The sequence below is a fragment of the Choloepus didactylus genome, chromosome X, assembly GCF_015220235.1.
Source record: "Choloepus didactylus isolate mChoDid1 chromosome X, mChoDid1.pri, whole genome shotgun sequence".
In the NCBI taxonomy this organism is placed as follows: Eukaryota; Metazoa; Chordata; class Mammalia; order Pilosa; family Megalonychidae; genus Choloepus; species Choloepus didactylus.
This window is the reverse complement of record NC_051334.1, coordinates 130,167,724-130,191,819: the sequence shown is the minus strand read 5'-3', so window position 1 is coordinate 130,191,819 and position 24,096 is coordinate 130,167,724. Positions and strand designations below refer to the sequence as shown.

At 41.4% G+C, this 24,096-nt stretch overlaps 1 protein-coding gene across 2 annotated transcripts in view; it reads right to left on the bottom strand.

Annotated features, from left to right (window-relative positions):
* Positions 1-19,994, bottom strand: part of PAK3 (p21 (RAC1) activated kinase 3) — a 316,820-nt gene extending 296,826 nt beyond the window's left edge. Inside the window, exon 1 of one of the 2 annotated variants that reach the window (XM_037821668.1) lies at positions 19,764-19,994. The gene's annotated coding sequence lies outside the window, so the exon portion shown is untranslated. Of the gene's footprint in view, positions 1-19,678 lie in introns of both variants that reach the window. The other variant, XM_037821667.1, reaches the window with a different exon arrangement.
* Positions 19,995-24,096: the final 4,102 nt, after the last annotated feature.

Genomic DNA, 24,096 nt, shown 5'->3' with positions numbered 1-24,096 from the left:
CAGCTGCAATCAATTAGGTGTAGGCAGACCATCATATCTCCAGCCATGGGCAGGGACCCAGCAAGATTCAGAATGAGCAATGTCTACTGTGTCTAAGCACCTGGTGGGGAAGTGGAAGGGATGGTGAGGAAGGACTTGTTGTCAAAGTACATTAAAAGTCCTGTTAGATCAAGCAGCTCCTTCTAAATATTCCATGGATATCCAAGTTCCCACCTGGCCCCTTACTAATGAAGTAGTACAGAAATCCTACCTCATAGGATTTTTGTAATGATTAAATGATTACATGTGAAGTTCAGCACAGTGCCTAGTACATAACAAACATTCAATAAATGTTAGTTATTATTACTTCTATCAATAATATCAAAATCAGCAGCAATAGTTAATATTGAATAGTTTGGGCAAGAAATGAGGAGGGCCTAGACTAAGGCAGAGAAGAGACTCTTGTGTGGGGGGGGTTCATTGAAGATGTAATTTGCCTGAAATGGTCACACTGGGGCCCCACAAGCTGGGACTAATATATAGAGAAAGGCCCAGAGACAGGTACAGAGCCAGTGGTGGGCAGGACAAGTTTCTTGGACACCAGGTTGAGGCAGGTGATGCCCCAGGAGGTGGTCACCCTCAAGGCAGGCCCTGTCACCAGGGCTTGATTCCCAGCCCTATCAATCAAGAAGTAACTGTCACTATGGCAGCATCTGGTTGCCTTACCTGACATATTACTTGGGGAGGAGATAAAGGGCTCTCTGGCTGGTTGTCTTGGAGGAATACCAGAAGGGAATACATGGCTAGCTTGGGAAGGGGGGTATAATTAACAGAATCTTGTGCTTCATGGGACCAGTTTCCTGTGTGGTGTGCTGAGTGAGGCCTGCTTTGTCCCCATTTTTGACACTGTGTGAACCATTTTCAGGCCTAGGAATCAGCTGCTATTCAGAAGTAGCCCATCTGACATTGCAAAGTGTTTCTACAGGAAGCCCTCTCAGTCTCAAGAGTTCCTTTGGCAAAAAGTCCATCTCCTCTACTTACCCCAAACAATGCAAACTTCACAGGGATTGGACAGTCTCTGCTGGGATGGGAACTAGGCCCAAATGTGGCCCAGGCACTGAGAAGACTGGGATCAAAAGGACTACAGGGTCAATGAGGATGGTAAATGGCTGATACCTGATTGAGCACTTCTATGTATCAAGTAGTATGCTGAGAACTTTGCAGGGATAACCTAAGAAGTAACTACTATTATATCCCCATCCCACAGGTGAAGAAATTGAGGTTTAGAGAGGCTAAGTGATTTGCCTAAAGTGCCTAATCCAGGACTCAAACCTCTCCAAAGAGCTTCATGCTATCATCATCATCACCACCACCACCACCACCACCACTATCATCACTATCAAATAACCACCATCTATTGAGCACTATGGATGGGCCAGGCACTTGACATTTACTATCTTTTTGATTCATTACAACAATTCTGTGAAGTAGATATGATTTTTAATATCCCCATTTTACAGAGCTAGGGCAGTTAGGTGATTAAGAAACTTTCCAAGATCACAGAGCTAATAGGATGTAGAGTGGAGATTTGAACTTAAGCAAATGACCTCAGCTTCCATCCTTTAAATTTTACTTTCTCTCCTCCTCCAAAATAGCTCTTTTACCAAGGAAAACCTGAAGAGACCCACAATCATGTATCTTGGACCACTTTCCTTTCAAAGTATCCTGTTGTCAATTATCTAACAGATGGAAGAATAAGATCATTACAGATGGAGGAACTCAAGTCTGAAGAGGCAAAGTGATATGTCCAGCTTTAAACCCAGAGAAAACAATTGAGGCCTTATAAGACCTTGTTTTTTTTACTCTCATTACTGGAAATGACAATAAAGAGGACAGGAACTAAGAAAATGGGTGGAAGTCCTCATCTGAGAGCTCCATCTCAAAAGGAATTTTTAGGGAAATTATAGCCAATACCAGATCCTTCCAGGAAAGAGCCAAGAAAAAGAAAGCAAATGGTTTGTTTTTTGCAGAAAAGTTAAATTTCCTCAGACCCTCCACTACTGTCAAAGCGAAAAGCTGGGCTCCTTCAAATGGGGCATTAAGTTAGGGTTTAAGGACAGACTTGGCCTCTTGGATATATTCTTGAAATTGCTGTGCATGGCTTTGCTGTGCTCATGAGAATGAGTCACATCAATTCTGGTTCAATGAGTCTGTATTGGTGGATGCCAAATATCCCTTGCTGCATGCTGCAAGTTTGATAATCAGAATCAGACAGGAAAGACCTGGGTAAGCTGGAAACCCAAGAATCCAAGCCAATAAGATTGTTGTTCACCCTATTCTGGGCCCTCTCCCTGGCTGTCTGTCACCACCCATTCCCCTATTAGCTGAGAACATCCAGGAAGTCACTCCCTACCTCCCAGAGGTTGTCTATACCCCTGGCACCAGCCTCCTGATGGGAGTGGGAGGAGGGAAACAAAGTATATTTCACATTGCCATGATCTATGAAACTAGCAATTGAGGAATTTGCCTCAATGTAAATGATACATAATAACCCTGGCAACATTATGCTGCCTTAAAATGCCCACCCCGCTTTCTCCTAGTGTTAAAAGTTACTTCAGGATTCAGACTCTTCAGAACCAAGAATATCTGTTGTTTCATAAATTCCTCCTTGGTATAACATAGCCTTATTACCATGGGAGCCCTTAATAGCAGAATACCATGCTTAACCATTCAGGCTCCAGAATCAGACAGTCCACATTGTCACTCATAGGTGAGTGACCTTGTGCAAGTCACTTAGCTGCTCTGAGCCTGTTTCCATTTCTATAAAATGGGAATACTAATAGTACCTACTTCACAGGGTCGTAGAACAGATTAAATGAGATAATGCAGAGGAAGAGAGTAGGACAATGCCTGACACACAGAAAATGCCCAATAAATGATAGCTATACATAAATAAGACTTGCTATGCCTGAAAGTTTGCCCTGGAGAGGCATTTTCCTAGATCCAACTTTCCTTGGAATGAAGTGAAAGCCAGATGGTTGGGACACTGGAAAATAAGTGGGGTAAAGGGATGGATAACGGTGCTGACCCCTTTCCTTTTGGCATTTAGAGGGATGATAGCATTGAGAGAGTGCCTGTGGCTAAAGGAAATAAAATCAGGGATGTGATGAAGGACTAGGTTGATGAGTGAGGAGAAGGTGTTTAAAGTAGGTGGTTTTAGGATTAGGGAGAGGAAAAGGTTAGCCATGGCTAACAGGGCTTTGAGACCCCATGAAGCAGGAGAAATCCACTGCAGCACTCAGTTTAATGAAGAGGAGAAACAAAGTTGAAAAGGTCAAAGGAGAGATAGAAACTTCAAATGGGATTCAAAAGCAAGCTTGTGCTGAAGGATCTAAGAGTTCTTGAAACCATTTTGTCCTTTCTCAGGAATGTTTCTACTGAAGGTTTTGTGCCAAAGGAACTGAAATATGCTCATTATTGAATAACTGATCAGTTTGTTCATCCAACCTCATTCTTATTAAAAATAACATTCTGCTCTCCACTCACCTCTGCAGAAACAAACCCCAGGGAACTAGATCAAAAACCAGCCTCCCAAAGTGCAGTCTCATGCCATAGATTTCTAAGCCAGAGCTATTGGGAAACCTGGATTTTCCTACTTTGGAAAATGGTTTCATTCCCTCAGGCCAGAAAGCCCAAGGGATCTTGCCTCCTGAAAGTTGCCATGGGGAGGCAGTGACAGTCTCCTCTGAATCGTCTAAGAAGCTGGTTAGTAGATTTTCTGGGTCTACCCTAGGAGTTTCAGATTCAGGTGGTTGAGGTGGCGCCTCCAATCTATTTTTTAAAAGTGCCCCAAAGTGATTGTTACATAGCAAACTTCAACTTAGGAGACTAGTATGCTTTGTTTCAATGGAAGGTACAAAGATGTAGATCATCTACTCCCAATGACACCCTTATTTTGTAAGTGAGGAATCTGAGACTCAGAGACATTTAAGAATTTGCTCAAGGTCACACAGCTAATTAGTAACAAAACCAAAACCGGAACTCAGGCTTTCGCCCTCTCAATTCACTGTAGGCTCCATGCACCAACTCTCTTTGCTTCTTTCTTAATGAGATTTTCCTTTCTGGATTAAATGAGATTTTCCTTTCTGGAGGCAGATGCCCCCCCCCCCCGACCCCGGTTATAATCAGAGTTAAAAAAAAAAAGTTACCTTTGCAGAATAATTCATTAGAAAACAAAATATGACACAATCCCCAGTTGTTTTGAAAGCATCATACATATTTTTTTATTGTTTTTTTAAAGATGGCCTTTCCCCTTATGACCATCCATAAAGGAGAAATGTATCCTCTGATTTATGTATAGAGACAATATTTGTGTCTATAATGTTTCAGTTTTAAATTATTCAGCATTGAAGAAGAGACACCCTAGCTTTAAAATGGGGCATTCATTAACTTAACAACAAAAGCCATTATTTTATTTAAGACAGCAAAGATAGAATAATTATATTATCTGGCCAACAGTTCTCCTGTGAACTACCCTTACTCTAGTTCAAACCCTTAAAAGGGTAAAAATCCAAATATTAGACAGGATCTAAAGCCATTTGCCAAATAGCAAGACTTTGAGGTAAGTGGGAAACCACAACTCATAACTGTCAATGGTCAAATAATCCAAATTATTCCTTCGGGAACAATAATGCACCCAACTTCTCTCAGCTCAAAATCATCCCAAGGGTGGCTGGTGTAAGTACTTCACTAGGTAAAGTGAAAAATGAGTGAATACAAAGGGTATTCTTAAATCTATCAAATTAGGAAGCAGCACTTTTAAGCCGCCTTATGTCCATCCCTTGAGAAGAGAAATTGTCAAATTTCTAGCAAGCAAGGGTTAGGGGATAAACCAGGCACGTTCTACAGCAATGTCCATGTGTAAGAGCATTTCTCCTTTCCAGATGTATCTTTGCCATCTGTAAAATGGGTGAGCAACAACTGTTGCCACTCTTTTATGCTCCCCCCACTGCTCTGCCACACCCAAGAGATTTTAAGGTTGCTGGTGTCACTTTGCAGACACAAGATGGTTCTCAAGCCACACAAACGACCATTCTGATTTTCACTTTGTCCTAATTCATAGACCCTTCCCTTGGCATAAAACATACACTGAAAATCTCCGTGACTGTATTTGGATGTTGGCAGAAAAGAGATAAAAGATGAAGCAAGCCCAGATGGAGTGAAGGGAAAGCTACACCTGTACCCATTTGCCAATATTCCCTTTGCAGAGGGTGACATCACTGTTTATTTCTGTTAGAATAACTTCTCATGGGAGGGCCTCAACCTTGTCCTCTTTGCAGGAAGCCAAGTTGTAGAGAACCTGATTCCTACTCAGCACTCAGCCTCTGGAAAATCCTCAGTGGTCAGTGAAGACGAAGCAGCAGGTTTTTTCCAAGTGTCTTACAAGGTAGATCTCTAAAGTTTGCTGGTCATTACCTGCTCTTGCAGCTCCTGCCGACAGAGATGACCTAAATGGCCATTCATTTCACAGTGAATTTAGAGGGACCTAATGTTGGAAAATGCTTTTGACACAGTTCTAGTTGGAAATAAATTAATAAGCATGTTTTCCTAAATAATTGAATGTGAAACATGTACTACATATGTTCCGTGTGCACTTAGGGATTTCTACTCTAAGCCTTTCACGGCATAAAATATGAATTCCTGCCTAGCACTTTATTTAAGAACCAAAACCTGAATTATCAGAAGATATAAATAAGAAGGGCACAGGGTAATTTTATACACTGTGTTTGGAGTATAAGTTGGTAGAGACATTTTAGAGAGCAATTTGGCAATGTCTAGGAAATAATAACTGAACAACTCCAGTCCTGGGAATTTATCTTAAAGAAATAATGAGCTAAATGCATATAATGTAGTGTAGGAATATTCATTTTGGCATTGTTTGAGTACCCATAAAGGACTAGATTGACAACTATGAATGGCAAAAGACAACAAAATCAAAGTTAAAAGACAAACAAAAAACCTGATAATGTGTTTGCATACACATATAAATAACAGTTAAATAGTTACTATCCAAAACATAGAAAGAGATCCTGGTTATCAAAACGAAAAAGAACAACTCAAATAGAAAAACAGACAGTCTATGACATGGCTACAGAGAAGAAATACAGATGGTCAATAAACATATGAAAAGATATTCAACCTCACTAGGAATCAAAGAAAGGCAAAGAAAAAGATGTTTTTTCAGTGATCACATTGTCAAACATTAAAAAGATCAGTAATATCTGAAATTTGTGAAGAAGAGTGTGGAGAAGTGGCCGTTGTTGGTGGGTTTATTAATTGCTACACCCTTTCTGGAGGGCAATTTGGCAAGCTGTATTAAAATCAAAGATGTGCAAACCAAGTTCTTTGAACCAGCAATTGCACTACTGTGAATTTATGCTACAGAAACACTCACTCTAGTAAGCAGATATGCATGGACAGGGAGGTATGCTGCAGCAATATTTAAAGTGGAAAAAAATTGGAAATGATGTAAAATTTATCTATAAAGTTTGGATTAAACAAAGCATGCCACAACCATCTCATGGAATACTATGCAGCTGTCAAAAAGAATGAAGCAGCTAAATGTACACTGTCAGGAAAAGCCCTCCAAAACACATAGTTTGGTGAAAAGCATGTGGTAAAACAGTATGTGGAAAATTGGTTACAACTTTGATTATTTTATGCTCATGAATACTTAAATGGATAGTCATAGAAAAATATACAAAATGATTTATACCAAACTGTAAACGTGGTGAGGGGTTAATGTTTGAGAAGCCAAAGAATTCTACTTCAAGTTCTCTTTATTTTCTACAAGATTAAGCATGTATTATTTTTTTTAATCTTCATTTTATTGAGGTATATTCACATACCACGCAGTCATACAAAACAAATCGTACATTCGATTGTTCACAGTACCATTACATAGTTGTACATTCATCACCTAAATCAATCCCTGACACCTTCATTAGCACACACACAAAAATAACAAGAATAATAATTAAAATGAAAAAGAACAATTAAAGTAAAAAAGAACACTGGGTACCTTTGTCTGTTTGTTTGTTTCCTTCCCCTATTTTTCTACTCATCCATCCATAAACTAGACAAAGTGGAGTGTGGTCCTTATGGCTTTCCCAATCCCATTGTCACCCCTCATAAGCTACATTTTTATACAACTGTCTTTGAGATTCATGGGTTCTGGGTTGTAGTTTGATAGTTTCAGGTATCCACCACCAGCTACCCCAATTCTTTAGAACCTAAAAAGGGTTGTCTAAAGTGTGCATAAGAGTGCGCACCAGAGTGACCTCTCGGCTCCTTTTGGAATCTCTCTGCCACTGAAGCTTATTTCATTTCCTTTCACATCCCCCTTTTGGTCAAGAAGATGTTCTCCGTCCCACGATGCCGGGTCTACATTCCTCCCCGGGAGTCATATTCCACGTTGCCAGGGAGATTCACTCCCCTGGCTGTCTGATCCCACGTAGAGGGGAGGGCAGTGATTTCACCTTTCAAGCTGGCTTAGCTAGAGAGAGAGGGCCACATCTGAGCAACAAAGAGGCATTCGGGAGGAGGCTCTTAGGCACAAATATAGGGAGGCCTAGCCTCTCCTTTACAGCAACCGTCTTCCCAAGGGTAAAACCTATGGTAGAGGGCTCAACCCATCAAACCACCAGTCCCCTATGTCTGTGGTCAGGTTAGCAACCATCGAGGTGGGGTAGGCCAATACTCCTGCATTCTCCACAGGCTCCTCAAGGGGGCACTACATATTTTTTTTCCCTTTTTTTTTTTTTAAACTTTTTTTTCTTTTTTAAATCAACTGTATGAAAAAAAAAAAAAAATACAATAAAAGAACATTTCAAAGAAACCATAACAAGGGAGTAAGAAAAAGACAACTAACCTAAGATAACTGCTTTACTTCCAACCTGTTCCTACTTTACCCCAAGAAAGTTACCTGATACAACAACATTTCTGTGAACTTGTTCCTACTATATCCATCAGGAATTAACAGCCCATAGTCATTCCTGGGCATCCCCAGAACGTTAAATAGCTTATCTGTTCTTCTTGGATTATTGTTCCCCCTTCCTTAATTGCTCTCTATCGCTAGTTCCCCTACATTCTACATTATAAACCATTTGTTTTACATTTTTCAAAGTTCACATTAGTGGTAGCATATAATATTTCTCTTTTTGTGCCTGGCTTATTTCACTCAGCATTATGGCTTCAAGGTTCATCCATGTTGTCATATGTTTCACAAGATCGTTCCTTCTTACTGCCGCGTAGTATTCCATCATGTGTATATACCACATTTTATTTATCCACTCATCTGTTGAAGGACATTTGGGTTGTTTCCATCTCTTGGCAATTGTGAATAATGCTGCTATGAACATTGGCGTGCAGATATCTGTTCGTGTCACTGCTTTCCGATCTTCCGGGTATATGCCGAGAAGTGCAATCGCTGGATCGAATGGTAACTCTATATCTAGTTTTCTAAGGAACTGCCAGACTGACTTCCAGAGTGGCTGAACCATTATACAGTCCCACCAACAATGAATAAGAGTTCCAATTTCTCCACATCCCCTCCAGCATTTCTGGTTTCCTGTTTGTTTAATGGCAGCCACTCTAATCGGTGTTAGATGGTATCTCATTGTGGTCTTAATTTGCATCTCTCTAATAGCTAGTGAAGCTGAACATTTTTTCATGTGTTTCTTGGCCATTTGTATTTCCTCTTCAGAGAACTGTCTTTTCATATCTTTTGCCCATTGTATAATTGGGCTGTCTGTACTATTGTCATTGAGTTGTAGGATTTCTTTATATATGCAAGATATAAGTCTTTTGTCAGATACATGGTTTCCAAAAATTTTTTCCCATTGAGTTGGCTGCCTCTTTACGTTTTTGAGAAATTCCTTTGAGGTGCAGAAACTTCTAAGCTTGAGGAGTTCCCATTTATCTATTTTTTCTTTTGTTGCTTGTGCTTTGGGTGTAAAGTCTAGGAAGTGGCCGCCTAATACAAGGTCTTGAAGATGTTTTCCTACATTATCTTCTAGGAGTTTTATGGTACTTTCTTTTATATTGAGATCTTTGGTCCATTTTGAGTTAATTTTTGTGTAGGGGGTGAGGTAGGGGTCCTCTTTCATTCTTTTGGAAATGGATATCCAACTCTCCCAGCCCCATTTGTTGAAAAGACCATTATGACTCAGTTCAGTGACTTTGGGGGCCTTATCAAAGATCAGTTGGCCATAGATCTGAGGGTCTATCTCTGAATTCTCAATTCGATTCCATTGATCTATATGTCTATCTTTGTGCCAGTACCATGCTGTTTTGGCAACTGTGGCTTTATAATAAGCTTCAAAGTCAGGGAGTGTAAGTCCTCCCACTTCGTTTTTCTTTTTTAGAGTGTCTTTAGCAATTCGAGGCATCTTCCCTTTCCAAATAAATTTGATAACTAGCTTTTCCAAGTCTGCAAAGTAGGTTGTTGGAATTCTGATTGGGATTGCATTGAATCTGTAGATGAGGTTGGGTAGAATTGACATCTTAATGACATTTAGCCTTCCTATCCATGAACATGGAAAATTTTTCCATCTTTTAAGGTCCCCTACTATTTCTTTTAGTAGAGTTATGTAGTTTTCTTTGTATAGGTCTTTTACATCTTTGGTTAAGTTTATTCCTAGGTACTTGATTTTTTTAGTTGCTATTGAAAATGGTATCTTTTTCTTGAGTGTCTCTTCAGTTTGTTCATTTCTAGCATATAGAAACATTACTGACTTATGTGCATTAACCTTGTATCCCGCTACTTTGCTAAATTTGTTTATTAGCTCTAGTAGCTGTATCGTCGATTTCTCAGGGTTTTCTAGGTATAAGATCATATCATCTGCAAACAATGACAGTTTTACTTCTTCTTTTCCAATTTGGATGCCTTTTATTTCTTTGTCTTGCCGGATTGCCCTGGCTAGCACTTCCAGCACAATGTTGAATAACAGTGGTGACAGTGGGCATCCTTGTCTTGTTCCTGATCTTAAAGGGAAGGCTTTCAGTCTCTCACCATTGAGTACTATGCTGGCTGTGGGTTTTTCATATATGCTCTTTATCATATTGAGGAAGTTTCCTTCAATTCCTACCTTTTGAAGTGTTTTTATCAAAAACGGATGTTGGATTTTGTCAAATGCTTTTTCAGCATCTATTGAGATGATCATTTGATTTTTCCCTTTCGAGTTTTTAATGTGTTGTAATACATTGATTGATTTTCTTTTGTTGAACCGTCCTTGCATGCCTGGAATGAACCCCACTTGGTCATGGTGTATGATTTTTTTAATGTGTCTTTGGATTCGATTTGCAAGTATTTTGTTGAGGATTTTTGCATCTATATTCATTAGGGAGATTGGCCGGTAGTTTTCCTTTTTTGTAGCATCTTTGCCTGGTTTTGGTATTAGATTGATGTTAGCTTCATAAAATGAGTTAGGTAGTGTTCCATTTTCTTCAATGTTTTGAAATAGTTTGAGTAAGATTGGTGTCAGTTCTTTCTGGAAAGTTTGGTAGAATTCCCCTGTGAAGCCATCTGGCCCTGGGCATTTATTTGTGGGAAGATTTTTGATGACTGATTGGATCTCTTTGCTTCTGATGGGTTGGTTGAGGTCTTCTATTTCTTCTCTGGTCAGTCTAGGTTGTTCATATGTTTCCAGGAAATTGTCCATTTCCTCTACATTATCCAGTTTGTTGCCATACAGTTGTTCATAGTATCCTCTTATAATTTTTTTAATTTCTTCAGGATCTGCAGTTATGTCACCTTTTTCATTCATTATTTTGTTTATATGGGTCTTCTCTCTTTTTGATTTTGTCAGTCTAGCTAGGGGCTTGTCAATCTTGTTGATCTTCTCAAAGAACCAACTTTTGGTGATATTTATCCTCTCTATTGTTTTTTTGTTCTCTATGTCATTTATTTCTGCTTTAATCCTTGTTATTTCTTTTCTTCTACTTGGTTTAGGATTGGTTTGCTGTTCATTTTCCAGCTTCTTCAGTTGATCCATTAGTTCTTTGATTTTGGCTCTTTCTTCCTTTTTAATATATGCATTTAGTGCTATAAATTTCCCCCTCAGCACTGCTTTTGCTGCATCCCATAGGTTTTGGTATGTTGTGTTCTCATTTTCATTCGTCTCTATATATTTAGCAATTTCTCTTGCTATTTCTTCTTTAACCCACTGATTGTTTAGGAGTGTGTTGTTTAACCTCCAGGTATTTGTGAATTTTCTAAGTCTCTGATGGTTATTGACTTCTAATTGTATTCCATTGTGGTCAGAGAATGTGCTTTGAATAATTTCAATCTTTTTAAATTTATTGAGGCTTGTTTTATGTCCCAGCATATGATCTATTCTGGAGAAAGTTCCGTGAGCACTAGAGAAGTATGTGTATCCTGGTGATTTGGGATGTAATGTTCTGTATATGTCTGTTAAATCGAATTCATTTATCAGATTGTTTAGGTTTTCAATTTCCTTATTGGTCTTCTGTCTGGTTGATCTATCTATAGGAGAGAGTGATGTGTTGAAGTCTCCCACAATTATTGTGGAAACATCAATTGCTTCCTTTAGTTTTGCCAGTGTTTCTCTCATGTGTTTTGCGGCACCTTGATTGGGTGCACAGACATTTATGATTGTTATTTCTTCTTGTTGAATTGCCCCTTTTATTAGTATGTAGTGGCCTTCTTTGTCTCTCAAAACATCCCTGCATTTGAAGTCTATTTTATCTGAGATTAATATTGCTACACCTGCTTTCTTTTGGCTGTAGCTTGCATGAAATATTTTTTTCCATCCTTTCACTTTCAATTTCTTTGAGTCCCTGTGTCTAAGATGAGTCTCTTGTATGCAACATATTGATGGTTCATTTTTTTTGATCCATTCTGCGAATCTATATCTTTTAATTGGGGAGTTTAATCCATTTACATTCAACTTTATAACCGTGAAGGCATTTCTTGAATCAGCCATCTTATCCTTTGGTTTATTTTTGTCATATATATTTTTCCCCTCTCTCTATTAATATCCTTTATTGTACCCATACCGAATCTCTTTAGTACTGAACCTTTCTCCAAGTCTCTCTGTCCTGTCTTTGTTTCTCTGTCTGTAGGGCTCCCTTTAGTATCTCCAGTAGGGCAGGTCTCTTGTTAGCAAATTCTCTCAGCATTTGTTTGTCTGTGAAAAATTTAAGCTCTCCCTCAAATTTGAAGGAGAGCTTTGCTGGATAAAGAATTCTTGGTTGGAAATTTTTCTCTCTCAGAATTTTAAATATATCATGCCACTGCCTTCTCGCCTCCATGGTGGCTGCTGAGTAGTCACTACTTAGTCTTATGCTGTTTCCTTTGTATGTGGTGAATTGCTTTTCTCTTGCTGCTTTCAGAACTTGCTCCTTCTCTTCTGTGTTTGACAGTGTGATCAGAATGTGTCTCGGGGTGGGTTTATTTGGATTTATTCTATTTGTAGTTCGCTGAGCATTTATGATTTGTGTATTTATGTTGTTTAGAAGATTTGGGAAGTTTTCCCCAACAATTTCTTTGAATACTCTTCCTAGACCTTTACCCTTTTCTTCTCCTTCTGGAACACCAATGAGTCTTATATTTGGACGTTTCATATTATCTATCATGTCCCTGAGGTCCGTTTCGATTTTTTCAGTTTTTTTCCCCATTCTTTCTTTTATCCTTTCATTTTCCATTCTGTCATCTTCCAGGTCACTGATTCGTTGTTCAACTTCCTCTAGTCTTGTACTATGAGTGTCCAGAATCTTTTTAATTTGGTCAACAGTTTCTTTAATTTCCATAAGATCATCCATTTTTTTAGTTAGTCTTGCAATGTCTTCTTTATGCTCTTCTAGGGTCTTCTTGATATCCTTTGTATCCCGTACTATGGTCTCATTGTTCATCTTTAGTTCTTTGAGTAGCTGCTCTAGGTGCTGTGTCTCTTCTGGTCTTTTGATTTGGGTGCTTGGGCTTGGGTTATCCATATTGTCTGGTTTTTTCATATGCTTTATAATTTTCTGTTTTTTGGCCTCGTGGCATTTGCTGAACTTGATAGGGTTCTTTTAGGATTTGTAGACCAATTGAAGTCCTTATCTCTAATTTATCAGATCTACAGCTTCGTGGAGTACACTTTCTCTAACTAACCAGCAGGTGGCGTCCACGAGCCACCTGCTCTCCACAAGCCAGTTCTCCCCTGCTTTGCCTTTTTGGTGAGTGGGGGAGTGAGTCTTGTGGGGTCCAATTGGTGTACCAAGCTTGCGTGTGTAGTTGGTGTTGCGCGCCCTGTATACGGGGCGTGTTTCTGGGCAGTCAGGGAGGGGGGTGGCTCTAACAATCAAATCTCCCCAGTGATCCTGGAGTTTTAAAGCTGCTGCAATAGTATAATCCTTCAGTTCAGTCCTGCCACAGTTTGTCTCTGCCACTGACCCACAAGTCCTTGGTATTGGCGTATGGCTCCTGAGACTTGCAAGTGGGCCCCTCTTCCAGGCCGTGCACCCCCTGGTCCTCTGTTGAGGGATGACTGTTCTATGTCACAGGTGAGTGCTGTCCCCCCAGGGTGGTTTTGGGCTGCTGGGCTGTGTAGGGAGGCTCCCAGTCTGCTGAACTGATGGCTGAATGGGGCTTTGTTAATTCACACTGCTCCACCTTCCCAACTCTGGGACAATCAGCTGAGGATGCAGGGAAGGCTAATGTCCATGCCCAGTTTTGTGGTGTGTGCCTGTTATTTGAAGCACTTCCGTCACACTGGGTTGTCTGGGGCGGCTCTGGGCTATGGGGCTGGCGATGGTCAGGAGTGTTTCCTGTCCACCAGGATGATGGCTGTGAGCGGACACCCCCCTTTTCTTGGGAAGTTGTGGTGTTTAGTGAATTTTCTCAGCCACTGGATTATTGCCTTTTGTCTCAGAGCTCTCTTAGTTCTGCTCTTGTCTTGACCTGCCCAAATTGCAAGTCTTTGAAGCTTTCTGTATTGGGCTTCTTAGAGTAATTGTTTTAGAAAAAGAAAAAAGGATTAAAAAAAAAAAAAAGGCCCTCCTCACAGATCTAATGGGTTATTGAAATGCTAAGAGACAAAGCAATTAGGGCCATTAAGGAAAGGTCCACAGGGCAGAGAGATCAGCTTTTCTTCGGGATTTGCATATGAGCCTGAGGGCCTGAGCTCTGCCCTTCCCCTTTCTATGTTCACCAGAACTCCAAAAATCCTCCGCTTTTATTTTGGAGTTTTTCGTGCTGTTTTTTTCTATGCGTGTCTCCTCTCTGCTGGGCTGGCTGCTCTCAGATTCTCTGGTGTCTGGTCTCAGTCTATCTATGGTTGGAGTTTGGATCAGTAGAATGAGTTTCCGATAAGAGCTGCCACTGCAGTTCTCCCTTCTCCTTCCCGGCGCTGACAGCCCCTCCTCCCACGGGACTGAGCCTGGCAGGGAGGGGTGCGGGTCCCCTGGCCACAAAAACTTACACATTTCGCTGATCTCAGCAGTTCCACATTTTCATGAGTGTTGTATGAAGTATGCCCAAAGTCTGATTTTTCTGTGGTGTCCAGTCCACGCAGTTCCTGGCTTTCTACCTACTTTCCTGGAGGAGTAACTAAAACATACAGCTCACCAGTCCGTCATCTTGCCCCGCCTCCGCATGTATTATTTTTATGATAAAAATGCTTTGTTTTAAACAGGAAGTGAGGCAAACTGCACCACACCCCCAAAATGTCAACTCCCCATTCCCAGCCTCTAAAGATATCCTCTTCAAGGACAAGGGGCTCAGACAATTTCGAAAACCCAAAGCCATGAGCTTTTCCTATTTAGAACTTGAACTAAGTTTAAAACTACTGGAAAGAAGTGGAAGGGTTGGCACATTCTTTTGGAAGAGTTTTCATTTCATGCAATTATGGCCCGATTGACACCCTTTCTAGAATACCTCCCCCCCACCCCCAAAACCTCCCACTATTCTTCCTGCCATATCTCCTTTTTCCCTCCCTCTCTTTCATAAGGTTGTGGGGAAGGCAAGTGGTTAGCTCATTTCAAGTCTTTTTCTTTTTTAGCTCAAGTTCAGGATTTGATCCCATTCTTCTGTTTTAAAGAAATTCCACCCAACTCCCCTCCCCCCACCCCCAATCAATCTGGCACTAGGCCCATCCCAGTATTTCCAATTCCCAAAAGTTAAGGTTCACAATTTCACCTCTGGAAACGTTTACTATCTAGGGATCAGCTCCAAGTGGACCCTAGGCTCTGTACCAACACCAACATCAAGCAGAGAAGTAGCCCTGGACATAGACAGCCCTTAAATTACATGCACATGTTACTGAATATGAGCCCTTCTCAGGGGAGTGCATCAGTAGCTTTCACTGGATTTTCAAGATCTTTGGCCCCCCAAAAGGTTAGCAACCAGAAAGGTAGAGAGACTGGGACAATTGAATCACTCACTTATAATCTAGAGCAGAATGCTCAGTCCTCAGATTTCCAGCTGACTGCTTGGCTCAAAGAGTCAGACAACCATGCACTCAAGAGGAGCAGAGAGGAATAAAGAGAAGCGGCATGGCATTTTAGGGCTCCATTGGAAACCTGTTCCTCTGCTAAAGCTGCCACGAGAGCCCACACAGCTCAGGCCTTGATGTGACCTCCAAGTCCCACTGAGCAAGCCAAGCCCATGCTCCCCTCAATTACATAGAAGGCAACTAAGTCTAATAGAAAGAATGCTGGGAGGCAGGAGATCTGAGTTTTAGCCTTCATTATTACTTCTGTTTTGTCATGTAGTAACTATATGATCTTATAATTCACTTCACTTCTCTGTTCCTCACTTTCTTCACCCAAGCAGAAGGTTTGGATCAGATGAACTTCTAAAAGCACTTGCAGATCTACCTTTCTATGAATCTCCCCAACTCGGACAGGCTTCTTCACTTCACTAGGCTCTCCAGAACAAGGGAGCATGTAAAGAAAAGAAGTGAAAGGAGTAGTGAGGAGTCAAGGGAATCAGAAAGAGTTAATATCATGTGAGTGTTACTTCCTTTGTCTTCAAATTTCCTTAAAGAAGGGCACAACCCCCCCCCCCCCACTGGCAAAGTGGACCCTTGCAACTGTGCCCAAGAAGCCTCTCCTGCAAACTGGACTCCAGCCCAGGTTGGCCTTGGGGTCAATAGAGATGAACCCTGCAGCAGCTAGCTTCCAGGATGACCCTTTAAAATTACTTCTGAAACATAATGAGTCTGAAGAATAAAAGCAACTTTCCAACTAAACTTAATTCCCACTTCCAGGGCTCTCAGCTCTCTGGTCAGCTGGCTGCGTTCAGATTGACGGGATTTTTCTTGAGGCTGTACTGATGATACATCTAGACCAGGAAATCAAAGGCCACACTGAAATTTTCAGGATGTGATGAAAGGAAATAAGCCCAGAGAACTGAGTCACCCAAGGTTGAATGAGGATAGATCTTTCCAATCAAAGCAGAGCAGAGAACTGGGGGAACTTGCCCAATAACTCAGCAGAAAACAGGATTTGGGCCTGAATTATCAGGATAATTGTCTTAATTCTATTCTTCACTTTCCTTTCAAAATAACCTTGAGTTTATATAGAGTCTTTCTTGTAAGGAGCTCAAAATACTTGCAGAGATATTATCTTAGTTGTCATCACACCATCACAGTCAGTGAGAGCAATGATTATTATCAACCTCATTTCACACCTGGGGGAAAGAAAGCTTAGAGGGGTGAAGCAAGTCATCCAAATTTACCCACTAAGAAAACAAAAGCCCCCGAACTCAGCAGGGAATCTTCTTGCCCAGCACTGCCCAAAGTATGTTGCTGGCAACACCAGCCCAGCCAAACATTTGTTGGAACCCTAGGGTCTGTGGGCAAATACATCTTGAAAATGCTGTGCATTCTCTTTGCCTAGAGAGTCACAATATGCATTAGCCCAGCAAAGTTTTTTGGAAGCCCTGTTTTTGTTTAAGCAAGAAGTTCTCAAAGTTAACTTGACCACAAAACCCTTAAAAATGTGTGTGTGTGTGTGTGTGTGTTTAAAATTTCCTAACATCCTGTGGAACAAGTCTTCTTTGGAACCCACATAGGGAAGCACTGGTCTACTCACTAGACTGCTGAGAATCTGCACAGCAGACAGATCAATCTCATTTGAGCCCAAGCCCCATGGGGGATGTTTCCTAGTGATAGTGCCTGATACCTTCTGGTATTATCAGCCAGTGAACAAAGAACCTCAATGAGCCCAAAGGACCTCAGGCCATCATCTCCTCTGCAACAGGGCATTGGCCCACCCACTTCTGTTGGCATTTCTTTCAAATAGAACCCAGGGCTATTTTTGGTCTTCAGTTATAGGGGGAAGTGCTCAGGATGCTGGTTCAAACCCTCAGAGTCCACATCTCAGAGTCATTCATCAGCTATGTTCAGTATAATACAACAAAACAGGAGACTTGGAATGTGTCCCTGTTCTGGCTATTTGTATTAACATTAGAATAGTCATTTTATATCCATTTTAAAAATAACATATAACACTGAAATCTTGTGCAGTCATTAATTACCAGTGACACTACTAAAAGTACCTGAAACACACAGACCCTGAAGACTCTGTCCAGATTAACTTGTATTTTACATACAATTTAAATGACAAAAGATCACAGCCAGTGGATTTCATATTTATTACAACCAGTTTCTTGTTTTCTTTTAACATTTATTAAATGTCCACAGCAAAAGGAAAATGCCTGCATTCAAATGGGTAGCTTTCTGTGCCAAAAGTAAATGTAATGCAGGCTTATTTCTCTCTATTCATCTGAAGGCTACATGGAAAATTCCATTTAAAAAGAATTTGGTGAAAAGATTCACTCTAAAGTTCAGAAGGAGACTGTTATTTAAGATGATCTGATTATGAATATTTTTCTAAAGCAACAAATCCTGCAATGCAAATACTCTCCATCTAGTTCTTTTGCCTTGTAAATCCACATTTACATATATCAGATTCGCTTAAAGCAAGATACACTAATATTGATAAATGAGCCAGATATTTCTAAAAATGGGGATATGTTCTGATCCTTATCAGTCTTCAAAACTGTCTCCTTTTGGATGCACCATTAACCACCATAGCACTACAGGGAGACTCATTATGAGTTTGTTGGAATTTGACAGTAACACGTCTGAAGACTAAGCTATGGCCTCTCTGCTTTTATTCATGCTGTTCCTTCAACTTAGGATGCCATTTCCCACTTAGCCACCTGGTGATCCCATTCTTCCAGATTCACTCAAATGTCACCTCCGCATGAAGCTTGTCTTGATCATAACCCTCTCCCCACACACCAGCAAAGCATTCCTCCTCCAGGCTCCCAGAGTACCTTGCCTATCCCCTGTCATACTCTACAATAATTGTCTGTGTACATTCTTATTTTGCCTACCAGACTTGTGCACTTCCTGAGACTGAATGATGTTTTATTCATTTCTATACTTCCAATACCTAACGTTACTATTGGTACATAGCAAGTGTTAAATAAATGTCAGTTGTTTGACTGATGATTCCTATCTTTAACTGTACACCTTTGGACCCTGAAGAGCAATGCTTTATTAAAATAAATAAAAATGTCAAAGAGAAGGCTTAGCAATTTTATTCATTTTCATTGATCTCTTCTTTCTTTGATTAAAAAAAACGACCATACCAGTTTACACCTCATGACTCAAGAAAAAAGCACCTCTAAAGCAAATTCATGACTAATACATGTGTACATCTAGTATGATCCCCTTTCTCCAAACCTACAGCTAAATCCTAGCACACCACTAACATCACTGCAGTAAGGAAGACATGAGGATCCACTAAAGGGAGATGGGGGAAAGCACTGCAGGGATCACGGTAAGAGCTTTGGATCCTCATTGGCTGAGAAAAGGAAACCGACTAAGAAAGTTGGGCATCTCTAGGGAAACAACGATATCCGGTAGGGCTAAGTCAACCTGGATGGAAATCCCATATCCAGAAAGTCCTAATCAACAACCCTAGGTGAGGGGATTTCCATCACTTTGAAACCATCATTACCTTTTGAATATGGGCAGAACAGGTTGGACCTGATACACTTGAGTGTTACTGCAGTCTGGCTTGGCATGGGATGAGACCCAAGGACATTTAATGCCAAGAGTTTCCCAGCCCGAAGGCGGGCGTGCGCACGCGTACCCCACCCCCACCCCACCCCCACCCCCCACAATCAAACTCACACTCACTGAATCCCACACAAAAACTGCACCACCTCCCAAGCACATAGCACTGCATTCCTGTGTGCCCAGTCACACACGGGAGTGCCCCTTCACATTTTCTCACTCCCTTAGTCTGCCCGGCCCACACCACACACCGCCAGCAGACTGCAGCCTAGCCTGGAGCTGGAAGTACTAAGGACTGGTTTTTGTTGTGTGTAACAAAGCCCCGTACACCTAGGGGCCCCACTGCATCGACTCCAGCCATCTCTCCCCGCCTCCATCCAAGAGCTCTCAGAACAAGAGAAAGATCAGCCCAGGGAAGTGGATACGGGGGGGGGGGGGGGGGCAAAGAAAGGCTTTGGGGGTGGGCGGGGGCAGAAGTCTGGGCAGCTGTAGTGCTCTCTCGCCATACAGCTATAGACACCGCGAACTGGCAAGAGACTGAGTAGATTCCTCACCCTGTTGCCCTCTAGTCATAAAGCGAGACCGAAAACTGAGAAATAATCTACCTCCCTGTCCGTCCTGTGCCTTCCCAGAGGATCTTGGAGCCACCAGCACTCCCGCAGCCCGCAACAAAGCGTCCCCACCACAGACCTGTTCCAGCCTCTTCGCGGCCCGAGTGCAGGGGAGACGCTGCCTAGGGTTCTGCCCTTCGCCGCCGGGCAGGAGGAGCCAGGGAAGGGAGGAGGAGCAGGAACTGGGGGAGGAAGGGGGACGAGAGGGGATAGGAGACACAGCAACGACGGCGGCAGCGATGGCAGGAGGAAGAGAGGGAGGAGGAGGAGGCTGCTACTGTGGCAGCTGCTGAGGATGCTCTGGAGAGCGGCACGGCTGGGTGCGCGGGGCGTGGGCTCACGTGCGCCCTATGGCCCAGGGATGCGCGCGCGTCTGGGTGTGTGAGAGCATCTGGGTGTATTTTGACTGTAATTATTCCAATTCCTACCTAGTCTGGGACTTGTGGTTCCTGCAGCCAGGCGGAAGTGAAACCCTTTCAGTCCCTCGAGACTGTGTTGGCCTGAGGGGGGTGGGGGGAGGGAGAAGGGTTCAGTACTACCGCGGCGCGCGGGCTATCTTTAAAGTCCTCAAGCCTTCCTTCAATCTTCTTTCTGGGCACGGTAGCTTGCATCTGCCCGTATCTCTGGAAAGCCTATAGTCAAAGAGAGAATAGAAAGAAACCATGAGACCAGGGATAGTCACCATCTCCATTTATTGAGGAAGTGTTCACGTTGTACTAGACGCTGTTTCGACTACCCAGAAGGCATTATCTGTTCCAACTTGGTATTTACTTTCACGAGTTGGGGTGCACACATCTTCATACAGGATTGACATCCCCTCTTTTCTCCTATGTCTCGTTCCTTTGCAACATCGCCATGTCTCTAACGGACAAGCAAAGCGTAATATTCCTTTATGCCTGTAGAGCACTTTGGGATTTACAAATCACTTCCCAATAACATGTCCCCGACCATGGCATCTTTGTGAGGAAGTCAGGGAAGATATCGCTATTCCCATTTTACAGATGAGGAAGTTGAAGTTCAACAAGCTTAAATGGATTTGCCTAATGTTACAGTCTACTAAGTTGCAGATCCAAGATTGGGACTCAGGTCTTCTGATTCCCAGGCCAAAGTTCCCTTTAAAATTACATCTTAGGAGGAAATTTCAAATTCATCTATTGTCTCCATGTTGAAAGAAAATGGGCTAGTGAGGGGGAATTTGACATTGTTAACTGAAACAAGATTTTGAAAAAAATATTTTCAGTTTAGCTGATACATGCAGGTGCAACCCACAAATTAATGGACAAGAAAGACTTAAAGAAGCCATAATTATTCTTTTGATTTTGCTACCAGCTACTGTAAGAAATGAAAGTGTAGAAAGGACAATAGAAAGAGGGTCTACTTCAGTTTCCTGGAGTGAAAATCTTGTAAATGGCTCCTCTACCAGCTAGATCTGCCCCCTCCAAGTCCTGAAAATGAATAATTGTTTGTCCCCAAGGGAGGAAACCTGTCTCCCACATGGAAGTGGATATCAAGTAAGAGAGACAGGCAAGTGCAGTGGGCAAAGGCTTGGCTCTGGAGCCAGACAGCCCTAGTTGGAAGACCTCATAGAGTGACCCAACATCAGCAATCCATCTGTGATATGAGTGTAGAGGTGGAAGTGTGGAATGAAGTGCTGCAAGTGCCTGAGACATAGCAATGCTCAAGAAATGATAGGTATTATTATTACAGAAAAGTAAAGCTACAACCACATTAATTAATTAGTCTTTTTCCACTAAAGGTAGAAAACCTTTATTACTAGTAGTACCTGGACTTTGAGGAAATGCTTAGGGAGAGATTTTTTTTCCTCCAGGGTAGGAGAGGTCAAGTGCTGGTGATAGTAGATAGACATGATAAACAAATAGACATGGGAAATTCTCTACAACTACTGAGTACCAGCATGGAACTGAGAAGAGAAAAGGACCAGAAGAGGATGATGGAAAGGGGACACTTAGGACTGGACAGGCAGCTGTGACCTAAATTCTTGACACTTGTGGTTATTGTGATTGAATGGGAATATATGCCTGCTAATGGTTTTGTAAAACTGTACATGGGGTTTACTCAAAGGAGAATTTTGGTTCCTCTAAACAAATTCCTGTTTATCAAAAGACCTAATAAAGAACTTCATTCAGAGTCTGTCAGAAATACCTGAAACTGACATTCAGCCAGGGACTCCCTGTTCCAGATCTGTACCCAAATAGGGACTATTCCTGTTTGAGCCTTGCCAAGCACAGAGAGGTTGAGTCATAACAATGCTCAGAGCCAAGCTGCAGAAAAATTGTGAAGGAGGTGAAATCTGCCTCTGACACCCTTCCAGTCTCTCTGTATTACACCCTTTCCTTCCCATTTTCAACCTCTGGGCATAAAAATCCCTGCCTTTCCCAATCAGCAAAACAAAATGACTTTCCCAAGACCATGTGGGTCTGAAAAGCAGAACTATGACTTGAATTCCAAACACAGAGCTCTTTCCATTACACTGTGCTGTTCCATCAGACAAGAAGAAAACCAGAAGGAAGGGCTTAGAAACGATATTTGAGACTTCATTCCAGGTACACAGGGATGGGATTAAACTAATAGAGCAAGAAAGGAAGGTGCAGTCTTCTTCCTTGCTTCCTTCAGCTCCCTCCTCACAAGCCATTTTCCCCCAAAAGCTTCACCCGAAGGCTGTTTCAATCAAGATTGACATGAAGAATGGTCTGTGTGATGCCATGTATCTCAAAACTGGAGATCATATTAAAGGTATGAGACTAGGCTGAGGATGGACAGAGTCCAGGTGCTGTCTGAAGCTTGCATTTTTAGAAGAAATCCTTGTTATGAGCATATTATAATAAGCCTCTGCCAAAAATAGAGTACCAAGAAAGAATCTAGTTAGTGAAATTTTCCACTTTGTTGGAGTCCTGTTAATTAAGGCATTACTATAATCTCAAAACACGAAATAATCTGATCTTTAAAAAACAGAACATAAACCCAACCCTATTTAATTTTGCTTTCCTCTGGTTTGTTACCATGCTTTCTGTCTAAACTGTTGATGATTATTTGAGATTAAAAAGTTTCCATAAGATTTATTATAGTGTTCTGTTGACTTCTGTATATATTTGAAAATTTCCATAATATAAACATGAAAAAAGGCATGATCCCTGTCCCTGTCTTCTAAGAATTGCAAGGAACTCAGTATTAGATTAAGCATGGATTTCAGTTACTGCTATATGTAAAGTAGTATAACTTTTGTAGAAGGTTAGGTGGTAATGTATATCAAAATAAGAAAAAATATTAAGTGTGGAAAAAAGCTTCACCAGGAAATCTCCTGAATTTCATAGCTGGAAAAATAGCCAGGAAGCCTAATTTCCCCTCATGATTAGATGAGTTATTTTTAAGGATAAGAACTTTGAGTGCTGCAGGACCCAATTTCTTGATCTACAAAATGGGGTAAGAATGTTTTAAACACAAGTCTCCTAGAAAAACTGAGAAAGATGGAAGTCTTGTAGGAAGAGTGCTACATAAAACTAATGGTTTTAGCATTTCAATGCTGGAGGTGATACATGGTGAGTAGGTTAGTGATATGAGAAGCCCCTTTGAAAGATAAATGGGAAATGACCATCTTTATACTTTTATTTTATTTTTGTTTTTATTTTTTTCACATAAGGAAGCATTTATTTGAGGTTTAACATGAAATCATACAAATAAAATTTGTAAAAACAAATCCACACCAAGGCATAACACAGATAGCAAAGGACAAAGTAAAAACAAAGAAAACTAATTGGCAGCTATATACAGTTGGACAGTCTTTTACAAAATAATCATGTTAGATCAACAGAAGACCAATCTTCAACATCGCCCTGAAAGATGGGTTACTTTAGTATTTCCTCCTCTTTTCTCCAAGGTCCTCTTTTAGTATGGCTGGTGTACCAGTTTGAATGTATTGTGTCCCCCAAACGCCATTATCTTTGATGTAGTCTTGTGGGACAGACTTTGGTGCTGATTAGATTTGCTTGGAATGTGCCCCACCCAGCTGTGGGTGGTGACTCTGGTGGGATACTCCCATGGAGGTGTGGCCCTGCCCATTCAGGGTGGGCCTTGATCAGTGGAGCCATCAAACAGAAGAAACTCAGTGCAGCTGTGAGTGATGTTTTGAAGAGGAGCAAGCTTGCTAGAGAGGAACATCCTGGGCGAAAGCCATTTTGAAACCAGAACTTTGGAGCAGACACCAGCCACGTGCCTTCCCAGCTAACAGAGGTTTTCTGGACGCCATTGGCCATCCTCCAGTGAAGGTACCCGATTACTGATGTGTTACCTTGGACACTTTATGGCCTTAAGACTGTAACTGTGTAGCTAAATAAACCCCCTTTTTATAAAAGCCAATCCATCTCTGGTGTTTTCCATTCCGCAGCATTAGCAAA